This window comes from Lethenteron reissneri, chromosome 49 (genome assembly GCF_015708825.2).
Source record: "Lethenteron reissneri isolate LAM-NWPU_2019-01 chromosome 49, ASM1570882v1, whole genome shotgun sequence".
Lineage (NCBI taxonomy): Eukaryota > Metazoa > Chordata > Hyperoartia > Petromyzontiformes > Petromyzontidae > Lethenteron > Lethenteron reissneri.
In genome coordinates, this window is record NC_083827.1 from 8,789,539 (window position 1) to 8,806,199 (window position 16,661).

The following is a 16,661-nucleotide window of genomic DNA, read 5'->3' on the forward strand; positions in this document are numbered from 1 at the left end:
AGTACCCGGTGCGGTGTGTAAACATCGTTATTGGGGAGACAAAGGTGGCCGGGCGTGGTGTTTGGCCACCCACCCACTTGTGTGCCGTGCCGGCCTTTATAGGTGCTCGCTAACAGCACTTGCCCCTACAGTCTGCTAAGGCTATTGGGAGGATCTTTGTCTTGGTGTATCTTCTCACCCCGCACCTTAGGGGCCGTCTATAAGATTTGTGTGACGAGGGGGTCAAAAATCGTCCAAAATCGCGTGACATCATTTATGGACGGCCCTTTACTGGATATCTGTGAAATAGAGCTTCATACCTCATCGGATTCCTGCGGGATATATAAAGAGTATTACTATGTAGAGAGAGAGAGTGTGTGTGTGCAGTTACCAATGGATTATCACAAAGTTTAAATCTCTGAAACCTAGTCATTTATTTATTACCAATTGCAATTCAGTTAAAACCAAGGCCTAAATCAGGGGTTGGGGAACCTGCCAAGGGCCATTTGGATATTTATAACATCATTCACGGGCCATACAAAATTTTCAACTTAAAAATTAGCATGTTATATTTGGTCAAATATTTAATTAACTCACCCCTAATGCGATGGCTGTAACTGCTTCTCTTTGGCGAGGCGTGTGATGTTAGCTGGTATTGATGATGTTTATATATTTTTCACCTACGTGACTTTACCGAAAAAACCAAAGAGTATGAATCCTTGCAGTCACGAAAACTTCAAATCTAGAATTGATGTTGCTGCTACTCGCAACTGCTTTTCCAGGTTTGCTCCGAGATTTTTTGAATTTCGAGTCCCGCCTGCGGTTGCCTTGGCAGGGCCACACCAGATGATTTTGGGGGCCTCATACGGCACGCGGGCCGGACGTTCCCCACCCCTGGCCTAAATTAACAATATTTCTCAAAGTGTGAAAACCAAGGCCTAAATTAACAATATTTCTCAAAGTGTGAAAACCAAGGCCTAAATTAACAATATTTCTCAAAGTGCGGGTACTATACTTGATGGTTCGTTTGTTACATCGCAGATCGTGAGAGAGGGCTTGATCCAGCAGTGGAATGATCGTGACTGACAATGACATTTCTGAGGTCACACAGAGGACGTGAAAGTGGCCGTTGAATTGGAATGTGAAACCGGTCAGGTTATTTAACACACTTTGCCGCTTCCAAGTTCTGTTGTAATCATCTGAATGGCTGGCCATGATTGGCGAAACAGATATTTTTTTTGTGTGCTAGAATGAATGGAAACTTTGTTGCCACCCATTACATATACAGTTTATATTTCGCGGTTAAAGTAATCAATCACGCAAGATTGTGAAATGTGTGGGTCTAGGGCGAAATAATATTGCTGCATATAATAAATATGAGCTAGCTGAAGCTTGGGAAATGCACAGCCTGCAGAAATTTGTGCCGAGTGGAAATATTTCACTTTCCACTCGCAGGACCCCAGCCCCAAACACGTGACTGCGGTAATCCGATGGGTGGCCACGACAACTCACACGCCACATGCGACTCCTGTGCAGTTCAAGGGCGGTTGAAATTAACTCAAGAAAAAGAAGAATAAATAATGAACAAACGTTAATAGAGGGAAGAAGAGATTGATATCGAATCATTTTGATGATCTAGGCCAGGGGCGGGGAACCTTGTTTCTACCAAGGGCAATTTGTATATTTATAACATCATTCGCGAGCCATACAAAATTATCAACTTAAAATGAGCCCGTTATATTTGGTCAAACATTTAATTAACTCACCTCTAATGTGATGGCTGGAACTGCTTCTCTTTGGCGAGGCGTGTGATGTTAGCTGGTATTGATGATGGTTATTTATTTTTCACCTACGTCACTTTACCGAAAAAACCAAAGAGTATGAATCCTTGCAGTCACGAACACTTCAAATCTAGAATTGATGATGTGGCTACTCGCAACTGCTTTTCCAGGTTTGCTCCTAGATTTATTGAATTTCGAGTCCCGCCTGCGGTTGCCTTGGCAGGGCCAGACCAGATGATTTCGCGGGCCTCATACGGCCCGTGGGCCGGACGTTCCCCACCCCTGATCTAGACCTTGGGTCGGCAACCAAAATAACAAGAAAGTATTTTCTTCCAATTCAATATTTGAAGAGCGGCAATGCACGTGGTTACAAGACGGTAGTCCTTAAACAATTAGCAGCCCTTCAGGAGCTGCAGGTTGCTGACCTCTGAACTAGACTATATATCCAATCATATAGGTAAAATACAGCATAATATCAAATCCGTCATCGTGTAGATTATAATATCAAACATAGTGATAACCTAGACTAATAGATAATCATTGTGAGGATATAGAGTATAATGTATCGTATCAGGTTATATTGCCTTCATGTGTACCGTATAAGGCCCGCGAAACCATTTGGTGTGGCCCTGCCAAGGCAACCACAGGCGGGACTCGAAATTCAATAAATCTAGCAGCAAATCTGGAAAAGCAGTTGCGAGTAGCAACATCATCAATACCAGCTAACATCACACACGCCTCGCCAAAGAGAACCAGTTCCAGCCATCACATTAGGGGTGAGTTAATTAAATGTTTGACAAAATATAACAGGCTCATTTTTAAGTTGATACTTTTGTATGGCCTGCGAATAATGTTATAAATATCCAAATGGCTCTTGGCAGAATAAAGGTTCCCCACCCCTGAAACACAGTGATACAAGTAATATTATTACACTTTACATTCCATTTTACTTCATGCCTCTTTTGTAGGAGGCTCCTACAACATATTTCGCCAACTTCAAATATTAGTGATTGCTTTCTTCACGGAAGAAATCAGAGTGCGCGGGGAAACCCCACCATACATAGGAGGTGTGACCCTCAACTTCCTGCATTGAGAGTTTCAAGAATTCATTGCTGTGCTTCCATCTCCTGCCGACCTCAGCCAGCGCCAACTCAGCTACGGTGGCGAGATGTTAACTACCTCGTCTGGAATACAGGAGGTCGTGGGTTCGATCACGACTCTGACGCCTGCTGCTGTATATTTGAAGTGTGCGTGTTCTCCCCCGTGATTGCGGGGATTTTTCTCCGGGTCCTCCGATTTTTTTCCTTCCACATTTAGAAACTGAGTATTTGGCTGCTACACATTCTCCACGTGATAAGCCACTTAGTTGATCTTTCATTTGTGGCCAGGTCGCTTCTGAAAAAGAGCTGTATAGCTCAGTGGGCCTTGCCTGGGGAATTTAAATAGTTTAATTTAACTCTACAGCACATACTATTCCGATTCAAGCTGTTCCCTCAAATGCTGACCAGGCTCTGCCCTGCGAATGTCCATTGAACGTCTTTTATAAGGGGAGATAAATTATTTCCCTGCCTTGAAAGTGCAGTCTCAGGGATAGAAAGAAAATAGCGGAGCCAGGAAAATCCTTATCTCCCGTCCAATCAAATCTCAGAGTGGGTTTAGGATGTGCAGCTAACATAAAGGCACTTGAACCACTACGATGTTTAGGTTATTTCGAGCAAGTACTCCAACAACAAAAGCATGAGGATGTAGAATTATATAAATTATATGTGAGGGAGGGGCATAGTAAACCATCATAGAGGGATAGCTCCATGCAAAGGTAGATAAAGGAGCGGAGATGAGAGGGTAATTGGTAAATTTGGCAAAGCAGAGACGATCAATAGAGGGGGACATCTGTTCGGGGATGTAGCCAACATCTTCTGCCTTTTATTCAACAAAATATTGAGTTACCCTGCGTTAGCAGTGATGCACAAGCACAAATAACAAAACACTCACATTCATCAATAAGGTTGCCTTAAAACTAAACTTATCATTGGCCATGTTTTGGGAAATGGTCCTTCTTCATTTGACGTATAAGATAAATCTAGAACATTGATGTGGAGGAGTCCAGATTGAGAATTTATAAATCAACGTATCTCACGGACAATGTTAGGGATGTCTCAGTCCTTGGTACGTTCAATGCAGGCAATTGTACAAGCCTGTGGGTATTGTTTATATGTTGGTTACTTACTGAATTTCTTCAGTAAGTCACCAACATATCAACCCACTTCGCCTTGACGGCGCATCTCTGCTGTAGCAATCTGTTGATATATGCCTGTGTCTACCGCACCCGATGGGTCTCTCTCTCCTGCCCCAGTTTAACTTTTCCTGAGCTCTGTCCGTCTCTCTTTCTATTCATCAATGTCTCTCTTTCTATTCATCAACCTGTCGTGGCGCGGAGGGGACACTTACCCTGTGGAAAACCAGCCAAGAATGTCAAAGGTTTACCCAACATTTTCGTACCCATTCCAGCACTAAATAAGTAATATTTTTGAAAACTTTTTTTAAAACACGCCTTAATGAAATGTACCGTACTAGTAATGGAAGAACTCCACGACTTCAGGAAGTGGCCCCGAAGCTTTCTATAACGTAAGGTACCGTGGGGATTTACAGCCAACGTCAGTTGAGCGTGGACAATTAGACCCAAGCCGAAACATAACATATAAAAAATTATGTTTAAAAATATATATTTTTTGTTTTTAATGATAGAATATAGTATTGTCATCAGTATGATATAAGGGGCCGTCCATAAATGACGTCACGCACCTAGGGGGGGGGGGTCAGACATTTGTGACGATGTGTGACGAGGGGGGGGGGTGAGAAATGTGACGTCACATAAAAATGCGCAACTTTAAATAAATATAAACATCACGTTCTACTTAATTAAACAATATTCAATACATGTTTTCTCCTACAACATCAGAGTGCAGCGCCACATTAAATACGCACTACAATGACAATAGTTTAAAGCGATTTGAAGCATGTTTTATTTTTTTTGGGGGGGGGGGCAGAGCGTTGTGACGTCATATTTCAGGGGGGGTCTGACTTTTTGTGACGTCGTGTGACGAGGGGGGGGGGGTCAAAAATCGTCAAAAATCGCGTGACGTCATTTATGGACGGCCCCTAAGTATACCAAGTTTGCAGTCGATACCACATTGGGAAGTGGGTAAAAATTGAGTTTAAAGATTTAAGGATACAACAACAGAGTGAGCTAATAAAAAGCGTGTAATTTTTTTTTTAAGTGACTCCAGTTTTTAACTAATGAAGCAAATGCGTTTTTACCCTAACATATATTACCCTAACATCAGCTTCATACCGCTGATGAAATAATCCCGAGGATAGACGCGTTTTGCAAAGTGTTGCAGGAGCCCACCAGTCTCATCGCGTGGTCTACATGCCTGCCTCTTTCACTGGTAGGAACCTCCTGGTTACACCAGCCCACAGATGATTATTGTGTCCGTCCGTCGTGCTTCCAAAAATGGGAGGGGTGGGGCTGGGTGGAGAGGGGAGGGGGTGGAGGGGCTGGGTGGGGAGGGGAGGGTGGTAAGGGGATGGGTGAGGAGGGGTGGGCTGGGTGGGGCTGGGTGGGGAGGGGCTGGTCACCCCGTGGTGCCCTTATAAAACTCAACGTTTAACCTACTCACGCCGGCTTGTGCCCGCCCTCACAGTCGGCCATATTTGCGGAATACACCACGCCACCGTTGACCCTGGCCATTGACCGAGCAACCCAACGTGTCCTTCCATGCTCCCTCCGCAGAGGAATGTGTTTCGTCTTAAAACGTCTGCTTCTCGTCCTGACCCACGTGCGGTGCGAAAGTAGTTCAACGTGCAGTAACAGTCCAATCATACACGAGTCTCGCCCACTCGGCCATACATATGTTAACCGCCAGCATTGTCAACAAAACACGTGTTGGTTGCGCTAATGGATCGATGACGTTGTGGTCCCCCACCCCCCCGTGATATGATGACCGAAGCGGACACGTGTTGCTTTTGTATGCTGCCCGTAATCTTTTGGGATGACGTGAGCAAGTCACTCGGGAACGCATCCGAGCCATCTCATCAGATCTCGGAAGCTTAAAGCAGGTGTGATCCTGGGGAGCTGCACTTGAGTGGGATTTCGTCGTGTGTATACAACCGGTGTTCACCACAAGGGTGGCACAGTCGGGTTTTTTTTACAATCAGGTTTAATTGTCTTTTTATATTAAACCCGATCATCTGAGATTGGGAGAAATCCGGTTTAATTGGTTCTAATTGCAGAACCGCACTTCTCACCGATGGGCTTCATTCATTCTAAGCCAAGGAACTCACTGGCGCCCACGATTGTGGAGGAGAAGCTCGTGTTCATCACGACCAACCTGCCCGCCGCATTCTACGACTACCCCGTGCCCGACGGCCCCCCCGAGTACGATAGCAGCACCGACGAGGAAGCAGCCTGAGCCTATCAAAGTTTCGTATTCACTAAACCATGTTTTAATTCCCCGAAATCGGGTTTAATTGTATTAAAGAAAAAACCCGATGCCTGCCGGTAGAAAAATCGGGGTTTTTCCACCCATGGTACTATGCTGCTCCGAGGCTACATTGCGGGCAGCTGAATCGTGCAGCAAAGTGAATTGTTGTACTGCACTACTACGTTCCCACGTCCGTGTGCCCCGCCTTCACCACTGCGCCTTGACCAGTGCAATGGAGTGTGATCACGTTATCCTCACAAACCCGCACGGCATGGGGAGGCCTTCATGCAGCAGTGGATTTATGAATCGTGAAATTCAATGATTTGTTTTTCTAACTGCCACATCGACGCTGACAATGATAATGAAAATAACACACACACGGCAATTAACAATCGAAGTCGTGTGCTCTCGTATTAACAAAGAGACCACACCTGCTCCTTAAGATACTAAGACATTGTCATGCCGTCAGCATGCTTGAGCGCAGATGTGCAGTGTTCAACTAAGGCTAATTGACAAATGATTCAACATGTTCGCAAATAACAATGTGGCCTTAAAGAAGAAAAGGTTTTAAAGGGACTTTTTTGGAGCAGATAAGAGGAAGGATCCAGTGGATGGATAATGTTCATTAGACAAAGGTAAATCCAGGGGGGGGGACTGGGGAGTTCTTGACCCCCGTTGTATGCCACAGAGCATTTTAGAGGTTTTCAGAAGTGTAACATTGTAAATATATAAACATATCATTGTGCGTTTCAGTTTAGATATGCTCATTATTACACAGTGAAAATGTGTTTTTGTTTGCCTAATAGTGCAATGAGTGCTATGTGATGTGTGATGAAAATAAATTTCACGATGTTTTTCAAGACATTTGAGATGAAACAACTCAAGTAACAAGATTTTTTTAATCTCAGAGTATTATTTTTCTGCAGTAAATTTGATTTCTCCTGTACGTTTTTTTTGTTTAAAATATTAATTGCTGTGTTTAGTGTTGTTCCTTTGTTTTGTCAATTTCGTGACCTAGGTTTCTCTTGCAAATGAGAATATTGCGGTCCCCCGAGTTCTTCTCCCGGTTCAAAGACGTGAAGCAAACCTCCTCTACTCGCCTTTTGCCCGTCCAAGGACGGGTGTATTGCAGTAAATGTGAAACTTGTAAGCGAAAAGCCGACCCCAACGACGTGATATATTCATTGCATTAATGCGTGTGCACTTTGTAAGGGCGCGGTGACACAGACCTATTTCATGTAAAGGTTATAATCCCTTGTGCATCATGACGTCCTTTTTACTTCGATGTCTCAACAGCGTGACGGAGATCACGTGACGTGAGGGTTCTGCCTTTGTAGTGAGGGTTGTACGTTGACGCCGTGAAGGGGGGAGGAGGCGCTAATTATGAATTGGAGGGGGGTGTCCATTTGGATGACGTCACCTGGTCATGAATTATTAATGAGGGGGAGGGCTGTTCGACGTGGAGTGACGTCACGAGCGTTGCACACAGACATTCTTGGCTCATTATATTAGGTAATAATAATGGGGGGGGGGGGGAGTGTCCATTTGGAGGACGTCACCTGCTCATGAATATTAATGAGGGGGAGGGGCTGGTCGATGTGGAGTGACATCACGATCGTTAAGGACATTCCTGGGTGATTCTAGTAGTATCTGCTGTGCACCATTTCCTCCTCCACCCCCTCCAAAATTATTATGTGGCACCACCACTAATTGGAACGCATCAACTTTCCAGCAATGGCGTGCAATCGGCACTCACGACGCGCCAGCACAGCTGACTGTGTTTTGTGCTCCGAATCTTTGCTCAAGGATAGGTAAATTCAAGCGTGAGTGAGTTCCGGTTAGGGGTCGTCCATAAATGACGTCACGCACCTGGGGGGGGGGGGTCAGACATTTGTGACGATGTGTGACGAGGGGGGGGGGGGAGGTTGAGAAATGTGACGTCACATAAAAATGCGCAACTTTAAATAAATATAGACAACACGTTCTACTTAATTAAATAGGCTTTTTAATAAATGTTTTCTCCTACAACATCAGAGTGCAGCACCAAATACGCACTACAATGACAATAGTTTCAAGCGATTTGAAGCATGTTTTTTTTTGGGGGGGGCAGAGCTTTGTGACGTCATATTTGAGGGGGGTCTGACTTTTTGTGACGCCGTGTGACGAGGGCGGGGGATCAAAAATCGTCCAAAATCGCGTGACGTCATTTATGGACGGCCCCTTACGCGGTATGAAGCTCACGCTCCCGCGAAAGAAAATATGGAAACCAAAAAATGTCCCGATAGTCTTGGCAACTGCACCACCGAGGTTCCTGCGGATTTGCGGTTTAACGTGTGCCGAGGTGATCGCTGCACGAAAAAGAAGAACATTGAAATTATTATTCTTGGTTCTTTCGGTAAAGTCACGTAGAAGGGAAATAATAAAATAATAAAAAGATAAAAAAAATAAAAAATAGGGAAATAAAATAAAAATATATAAAACAATAAAATTAAATTTTTAAATATTTTTCTTATTTTATTGTTTCCCTTCTACGTGACTTTACCGAAAGAACCAAGAATATTAATCCCTGCAGTCACGAAAGCTTTAAATCGATATTTTAATTATTATTGGTTTTTTTACATTACCGTTGCAAATCTCAAAGTTGCAATGATACAAGCCGTATTAACGTACAGAACCCTGCAATATGAATCTCCACCCTACGCCACCGGCTGCTGCATTGAGCAGCAGATATAGCATAAACTACCTATGTTCAATGGTAATTATGTATGTTCAATGGCAGATCGGAAGTAGGTGCATTGCTTCACTATTCTGGCAAATCGCCCGATGATGCTGGTTGATGTAATTACCAGCGAAACGTCGGACTACTCAAATTGTAAATATTGTGGATTTACTCTCCAACACACCGTTGGGCTGAAGTAGTAGCTACTTTGCGTTTTGTTTACGTGACAAATCCCTTACTAATTGGCTGGTTACGACACATTTATATTTACGCGATCTAAGCCAAAAACCTTTATTATGAATTTTTGCCCCATTTTAGCAAGCACAGACTTTCACAATTTGTGATGCAATACAGCAACACCCCACGTCTTCCCCTCTTTTTTTACGTCGTTTTGCAAATCCGTCGTCACTTGCTTTGCCGCACTCAGGGGTGGTGGGTGGATAACGCAGTGCGCTAGCCACTAACTCCACCACTCCCAAACAGGAACAGAGTTGCATGGGTGCTACACTACCGCACATCCAATGTAACCCAAAGGTTACATATGTAGTGACATTGAATGAGTCACTGTAGCGCGTGTCGCTGGGATATTGGTAGACAATGGAAATATGGGTAGCAGTCTGTTCTACCAGTTGGACCTGTGGGCAAGGCACGGAGCCTTCTTGGAGATCCAGAGGGGTGCGGGGCTGAAGGCGGAGCCTGGCCACGCTGGGGAGGATAAAAGTCGAGCTCCGACTCACAGTCGGGGCTGCTGCGATCTGGAGTGAAACTTGTCGTGCCGTCGTCATCGTGATCTTCGCCCTCTTCAAGCTGTGGGTCTGGCAGCGTGTTGGCCGTCCCGACCCGGTGTGTAGTTATCCCCTAAGACTGTGAAGGCCGGAATAAACGAGAGTACCTCCTACTCGTGTCTGTGAATTAGTACACTACACGTATAATGATAACATAAAAGGCCGAGTCCTCCAGAGACGCTTACAAAACAAAGAGCGGTACAATCTTTCCTACGAACGGCTCTCCCAGGATCCCCACAGAAATAGATCTGCCTTGGTGGGCGCTGCGTATCGATCGGTCATTTCGTCTCACCGGTCATTTGAAGGCCCTGCTTCTTGCGTGATAAAGCATGCCATGGATAAGGACGTATGATATTCAAGCACATGGAGAGCCTCAACTCCCCCCCCCACACACCTTTTGTCAATCCACTGCTGGATAGGGGCATGTCCGTGTGAGTCGTGGGTGTTGTTTGACCATACTTCACCACGCCGGACAGCAGTACGGGGTTGGTGACGGTGGCATTGCGCACAGATGTCCGAGCATGACATGTACAGTGAACTGATGGATGTTGCTACACTGCTCTTTGCTGCTCACAACATAGCCCTGCGGCAACCTACAGGGTGGCCCAGATGTCTAAACCCTCAATTAATTGACACTGATTTTTTTTATCCCTTTGCATATTCATTTCTGTTCGAAATGAAACATTGATTTAAAGAATATTACGTTTTGGAGGACTAAATGGGGGTCACAAGACATCTGGACTACCCTGTACAACGACATGTTATGCAAGGTGGTCACCCATCCAATTCTATCCAGGCTCACGACTGCTTAGCTTTCAAGATCTGATGAAATCGGGCCAATTTCATGTGGTTTAGGCATAGGCTGCTACCACTGTGCCTAACTTGTTTAATCTAAGGTACCAAACAGCAATGCATCCTCATCTCTGGCAATTTGATTCCTTTCAAGTTTTATTTTAGGAATCATTTCACCCCACTTACAGTTTTCCGTCAGTGGTAATGCCGGTCAGTTAACGTTGAGCACGTTTGGACAATACTACTACATACGCAGTACATCACAACCTCATACAATAATCATAAATGTAAATAGCATACTGCTAAACATTATATGTAACAACTTACATTAACGCAAGTCAAGGGTTAGGTGTGTGCATGACAATTACTTATGTTGTGGGTTACCCAACTGTTTAAAGGGCAGGTTTATCGGCTTTCCTATTAAGTATCAAGCATCTAATCCATGCCGATGTCAGGCAGATGTTTTGAGTAAAAGGTCAGATACCCAAGCACGTAAAGCCATGGGTTATAAAAAGCACCATCCCCATGCCATTGAGTAATTTCGCTCAATTGTGCTCTCAACATCATGCCGTAAGACAACGAATCCATTCAGATCTCTCGCAGAAAAGTGAACCCCCCCCCCCTCCCGTGTTTGTAGTGGACAGCGCACAGAAGCAGATATCACGGAAATATGATGGAGATCCTGCAATAACTTCTGATCCACATACCAGGGAGTGGCACTGTCCACCGACCCTGCGACAGTGTTGTCCATCACATGACATTCAAACCAATATTTTTTGTTCATTCTCCGGAGATTAAATATGGACAAATGAAGTACACAATTTATTTTAATGTTGGTTTGATTTTGAATAGTGATTGGTGACCACGGCTGTGTACACCATCAACTCATTGCGCTGGAGAAGCCACTGTTGTCGTTTGAGCTCAAGGTTATTAACCTGAGACATCTACCTTATTGAAATATAATGCCTCTTTCATCATCTTCATGTGCAATAAGCTCTGTTGATTTGAATGTTTAATCCATGAGCTCTATATATATATATATATGACGTGGAAATCCCTAAAAAATATTTGCCCGCAGCTAGATAATTGCAAGCCTTCTTTCGCAGCGATGCACTCCGTGGTTGTCTGGCCAAGTGTGAAATTGTAGTCGTTGCTCTGCATCTACATCAACCATATGAAAGAATAAGATTGTAAGCGAGCTATAAGGAAAGATTGAGATTTTTTTTAGCACCATTTTTTCATTAAAACACATGAAGGCAACTGTAGTCCTCAGTTTGACCCTGTTCGGCACGACTGTATGAAGTGCAATAATATGTTTGCCACTGGCCTTGTGCATCTACATTTGCAATTTGTTTCTGTTGTTTTCGGATATTCGCCGCGTGTTGTTCAGCACGATGTTTGACTTTTCTTTTCACTCGGCGTTCCAAGACCTTCAAGCACTGAATTCAATTACCTTAAGAAGCTTCCAGCATGTGGAGCAAGGGTCCAAGTGTCAACGCCGTGGAACACGCAGTAACGAGCCGAAAACGCATCAGACAGCTGTGCAAATACACACACTTCTGGATTTGAAGCTTTTGTGACTGCAATGATTCATACTCTTTGGTTTTTTTCGGTAAAGTCACGTAGGTAAAAAATAAAATAAATGAAAACAACCAAATTAAATCACGACGTTTCGGGCGCAACACAAGCATCCTTCTTGTGTTGCGCCCGAAACGTCGTGATTTAATTGAGCTGTTTTCATTTATTTCACTTTATTTTTTACCTACGCGACTTTACCGACAAAACCAAATACACACACACGTACGAAAACTTACCGCAAGCAGGCGACATATGTGCAATTTCTGGTCACTTGGGCCTAGGAGCCGCGCAGCGAATGTAGTTCGTATTCAGAAGCTTTTGTCAACGCTGTAAACCCATTAAATCACTGCCGAATTTTGACAATCCCTTCTGGTCTAATGACGGAGAGTGCAGGAAATCAGGCACGGCGTTTATTTGACTTGAGAGCAATGTGACGGGAGCAAAGTGCAATCCGCTCCTTGCAGCAGCATTAGTCACTTAAGTAACACCACGACATTGCTGCACTTTGCTCTCTGAAGCCATCCCCGCCTCAGAGCGTCGATACTATTCAAGAAAGGTCATCGTGTTGTTCGGGCAATGCTTTTTTTTTTAAATGTGTGGTTATTTTGCATATGGGAGGAAACCATAATGCCCGCATAACATCCGCAAAATTCGAGGGAAGACTTTTGCAAGTCTGCACAGACGAGCTACAATGCCACTTTCTGTACTGGCCACATTATATGTCCATTGGGTATTGGGATTCTCATCGTTTTGGGAATTTCATCGGCGTGATCCACCACCAACCCGGCCTTTTTAAAGTGGCGACAGATACAGGCGTGCGCACACACAACACGTACACACACAAAAAAAGAAACCAACAGAAAGTTCCACACTTGACAACTGCTATCAGAGTCTGAGCAGACTACCGACTATCCGAACCGAACAACCAGATTCCAGCCCCAACGCTACCCTGGCACCAGGCGCACACACAGTTGGGGTGTCTCCTACAAGTGAGTGATTTCCCGGTGGTTGTCGATAACTTGCTGACCCCACGCATACCGGACATCTGTGAAATAAAAAAATATCTTCACAGCTCATCGGATTCCTTGCCCCCCCACCCACACAATGAATAGAGGCGTTTTACTGCAATATAATGACGGCACATTCAATCCACACAACACCACTGGCGACCAAGTTACCGATTCGACAGTTCATGCGCTACCGTGTAGCCAAAGGTTCCCTCTTCAGCAGAATCAGCATTTTACGTGGCATTGTTTGAAATAACTCGCGATACCGTGACTTTTGACGGACGAAAACATGTGCGTTTCTCAGCCATATCTAAAAGATGTCGATTTAAAGCTTTCGTGACTGCAGGGAAATTCTTTTCAGACGCTGTCTTTCCGACAGTCATGTTCTTCACCTGAGGACGGCTGCTTGCGTTGTGGCCGAAACGTCGTGAGAATTGTATTTTATTATGTTTTATTTTTATCATTTCTTTTCGTGACTTTACCAAAAGAACCAAGAAGAGATCTGAAAAAGGTGTTCGGGTGTTCAAACACCCATGTTACCCAGATGGCACCCTGTCCTCGCACCACGTGATGAATTTCGCTTCGTCCCGTTTTCACTTTTCGCTGGACTTTTTTTGTAGGGATGCTACCGTGTAACGTCTGCCAGTAACCCGGGACTTGCAATTCCGAGGTCACCGTTTCGATCTCCTTTTGCGGCAGTTGAAACAACGTGCAGTGTAACAACTGTGGCGTAACGACGCTTACACAACAGTGATACAATCGGTAGGTCGCGCGTGGTGGAGCAAAGTGTGGATGTTCACAACTCTTCCAAGACGGCTGTCCAACGTGGAAGAAGGCAAGGCCAAAAACTCCCGACAGTAGAGGCCCTTGTTCCAGAAGTGGAGCGATCAATCAATTGAACGGCTGATGAACCGTCACACGTTTTTTTCTTCTTCACATCTTCCACCACTACGCCCGGTTTTGTTGTCATAAACCAACTGCGCACACGTTGCCTGCCCGGAGTCTAACCTGACCTCTCTTATTCTTCTAGCGAGCTCAGCTCACCCTAATCCTAGTTACCTACTCGGCTCGGCTGGCCGGCTTGCCATGCTTGGCTGGCCACAGCCCCAGAGAGGCTGCGCTCTGCGACCCTCTGCGAAGTGGCCGAGTGGGTCTGGTGGGGGTGGTGTGTCAGGCCGGACGCACGAGGGCTCGCTCCTCCGGCACGACGGCCCCCAGACGTCGCATCACCACGCGCCGCGCCACGACGCCCCTCAAGGCGCGCCGGAACGCGAGGCCGTGCACCAGCGGGGTGACGCACGCCGGGTACCCGAGGCCGAAGAGACAGAGCGCCACGCCGAGCCGCCCCGTCGCCCCGCCGGCCAGGTAGTGCGACATCAACACGGCGGCAGCGGGCGCCACGCACAGCACCACGTGCGCTACGTGAGTGACCACGGCGACCACCGCGCGCCACCGCGTGCGTCTGCGCGAAGACGGCTGCCGCTGCTGCTGCCGTGGCTGGGCTCTGGTGATCGCCCAAGCCGCGGCAGAGTCCACCGCCTCCACGTGGAGCGGCTCCGGCGCTGTCCTGGGTCTCGCTCCGCCGATGCGCGCCAGGAGGCAGAGGTTGGGCGCGCCGAACAGGAGCGAGAGAGCGCACACGCACGCGGTGAGCGCGCCCGTGGCGCCTCCGCTGCGCGCCGCAGACTCGCGCATGGACGGCCGCAGCAGCGCCGACGCGCACAGCAGCTGCGAGCCGAGTGGGAGCTCCGCCTCGGTGCTCATCAGCACGTCGAGCGCGAAGGGCAGCGACGAGCCCAGAGCCAGCAGAGCGAGCGCCGCCGACAGCGAAGCGACGGCCGAGTTGGAGACGCGGTGAGCGAAGAACCAGGGGCGCAGCACGGCAAGCATGGTGAGCGCGGACTTGAGCAGCAGCAGGCACAGGCGCGCCAGGTAGGTGAAGGACAACAGCAGCACCTGCAGCGCGCAGGCTGTCCGGCCCAGCACCTGCGTCTCCGTCAGGAGGTTGGCGAGCAGCACCGGGGCGGAGGCGAGCGTGGAGGCGATGTCGCAGAGCGCCAGGAGCATTGCGAGCACCTTGCTCTCCTTGTGCGAGCTCGAGTCGCGCAGGGCCACGTACAGGTGGGCGGCGTTGAGGAGCAGAGCGGTCACGCTGGCGGTGGCGACGAGGTACACGAGCAGGCGCTTGTGTTGCAGAGCGCAACGGAGCGATGGGACGACGTCTTCCTCGAGCCCAGCGCCGCATAGCCGACTGGCGTTGGCCGTGCACATGGTTTCGTTTGTTGAGGAGGGCACCTGCGGTCGAGGAGATATTGCTGATGTGGTTGGGAGGTGGGGGGCTCCTTTTTCTTCCGGAGTGAGCCGATCTTGCGGGCAGGCAGTGAGTTCTGTGGTGCCTGGTGCATTCATTACTTGGGATCAGGAACAGGTGTGCGTTGAAAAGCGATGGCCTTCTAACGATTCGCTCGGTTGTCTCCGTACGGTGCGAAATAAGTTCAGCATGCATACATCCAATTATACGGTGGCTGGTTTAATAATAGCGGATCAGGCAGCTGATTGTCTTCATACCTAAACCGATGTGACAGGCACCGACATGACTTATTGCGCAAGCATGCGTTTTACCGAATCATCTTAATTACCGTCGTCATCGTCCTCACCATTGGTAATGTTTCACGCACCGGGCCAATGGAATCGGCTAGCTCCGTGCAAGCTAATGTTTTAACATCCTCATTATCGTTGTTGTCATCGCTCGCTTATGCACCACGATTCATTGCTGGATGAATATTCCCTCCACGATGTTACATACTTCTGTCGATGATGTTTCGCAGCTGTAATTTTACAACTGTAAAAGACGATCAAACTAAAATTAGACGATACACAGAAACGCGTAAAAATGTACAACGCCCGAATTGCAGTCAATTCGTTTATTTAGCTATACGATCTCCGCGGACATGTGCGATATTTTAACAGATCAAACTCGTTATCGTCGCCTTATAATTATTTTTTTGGGAAAAAAATAACCTGTTACCTTAACAATATCAGAAACCCCACTGACATACAAAAACACGACTTTTGTTGTCTTTAAAGGATACTTATCAGCAGTGCCCCTATCCTCCCATTCACTCACCGGGCTGGAGCGCAGCGTGGTACAAGAGTGGACACTCCACGTGCTACTAAACGGGGACAAAAGGGGAGTATCTTGGAGGGAGACCTAGGAGTGAGGGTGTACGAGGATGAGGGATGGGACGCGAGGTACTGCCACGCATTGCGCGTTCCTTTTTATCGAATGCATCCCCGTGTGCTCGTCAGAGATTGGAGTCGCGAGCTCTGCACAGGGAGGAGGAGGAGGAGGGGCGCATGAGAGGGCTGCACTCCTCGGTCAAATGACATTCACCTGGCAACCACGTGTAAGCCGTGCATTTTCATTCATTTCGCACAGATAGCAATATGCATGCGTGCGCGCTGTACGTAGGTGCATGCACACGGGCGAAAATTGAGAGGTTACCGGTGCAGCCCTGCAAATGCAATCCCCTCGC

At 46.9% G+C, this 16,661-nt stretch overlaps 1 protein-coding gene across 1 annotated transcript in view; it reads left to right on the forward strand.

The window, feature by feature from the left end:
• Positions 1–14,919: 14,919 nt before the first annotated feature.
• Positions 14,920–16,661, forward strand: part of SAMHD1 (SAM and HD domain containing deoxynucleoside triphosphate triphosphohydrolase 1) — a 39,814-nt gene continuing 38,072 nt past the window's right edge. Inside the window, exon 1 of the mRNA XM_061572027.1 lies at positions 14,920–16,532. The gene's annotated coding sequence lies outside the window, so the exon portion shown is untranslated. The remainder of the gene's footprint in view (positions 16,533–16,661) is intronic.